The sequence below is a fragment of the Monodon monoceros genome, unplaced genomic scaffold (assembly GCF_005190385.1).
Source record: "Monodon monoceros isolate NGI ecotype Baffin Bay Population unplaced genomic scaffold, NGI_Narwhal_1 Super_Scaffold_18, whole genome shotgun sequence".
Classification (NCBI taxonomy): Eukaryota; Metazoa; Chordata; class Mammalia; order Artiodactyla; family Monodontidae; genus Monodon; species Monodon monoceros.
Genome location: NW_021703774.1, coordinates 87000552 through 87001921, shown reverse-complemented (window position 1 = coordinate 87001921; position 1370 = coordinate 87000552).

The window sequence follows — 1370 nt, the reverse complement described above, 5'->3', positions numbered from 1 at the left end:
ATCCAAAAGATGGACTTTCATTTGCTAATATCTATCATCTCTCAAGCATAATATTAAAAGCTACAAATCAATGGAGTTCAGACTATATGCCAGGCATTGTGCTAAGCCCCTGACATGTACTATCTCCTTTAAAGTTCATGAAACCTATGGGTTGAATACTATCATTTTTCTGATGATTTCCTAAACTAAAAATATGAGATGTGGAGATCATACAGCTAAGTATTAGTAAAGAATTCAGAATCCAAACCCAAGCCGTCTAATTCTAGAGCTGGCATGCAGTAGGGTCTAGAGCAGTGCAGAGGAGATTAAAGGAGCTGAGACATGCAAAGAACTTAAAACATTGCCTGGAAATCGTGAGACTCAATGCAAAGACGTGCTTCCCATCAGGGACAAACGTGGAATGGAAGTGAATGTTGCCACACACTCATTATTTGGAGAGTGTATGTAAAGGATGAAGGTGAAAAAAAAGTTGCATTGGGAAGATTTCTTTCCCTTACCAAATATACATAGAGTAGCTCTCATACTAAGGGCAAGGCCCTGTGCTAAGTGGAAAGATTCAGCCTAATTTTCGCCCCAAAAGAGACAGAGGAAGAGACTGATAAATGGATAAGCCCATGAAGTGACATAGGCCTTATTAGAACAAGATTTATAGAGAAGGAGGGGTTGATTCCTCCAGGGGCAGGACTCAGGTAAGGAAGGACTTCATAGGAGTGCCACTGGCCAGAATAAAGACCTCCAATTTGTAATACAACTGCCATAACAATAGGGGTATGGAAATCAACATTTTCCTCAATTCCATCTGCCAAGACTGGAAGCACCCAGAAGCCACTCACAGAAGTCTGAAGGGTATTCCTGGTCACATTCCCCCTCATCAGTACAGTGGGAAGCAGACATTTGCTACCATATGCTTAATGAAGGGTAGAGATTAAACAGGCAGTCACATAAACCTGCTTCAGCTTCGATGACTAAATCATCTCTTTCTTTTGTTCTAGAAAGGTCATGTTCACTGTAGATATAAAGAGGGTGTTAGGCAATGAACTTGGCTTTACATTTCAGTGTTGTTTTGTGTACATAGCCCCCAAATTCTAATAATTTTCTATTATACCCATATTATCACGTTTTCCTGTTGTTGATATACTAAGTTAAACTGACTTATTTCCCTGTCTAAATTTTATACTTACACAGTTGGAATAAACTCAACAAAATGTGACACAGTGGAAAGGATACTGGACCTGGAGTTGGATGGTTTGGCATCCAATCTCTGCTTTTCCATTTACCAGCATCACTTTAACTTGGATTGCTCATCTATAAAATGGGTTTTATAGATTCTCTCTTTTGAGAGCACCAGATCACAACTAACTGCTGAACAG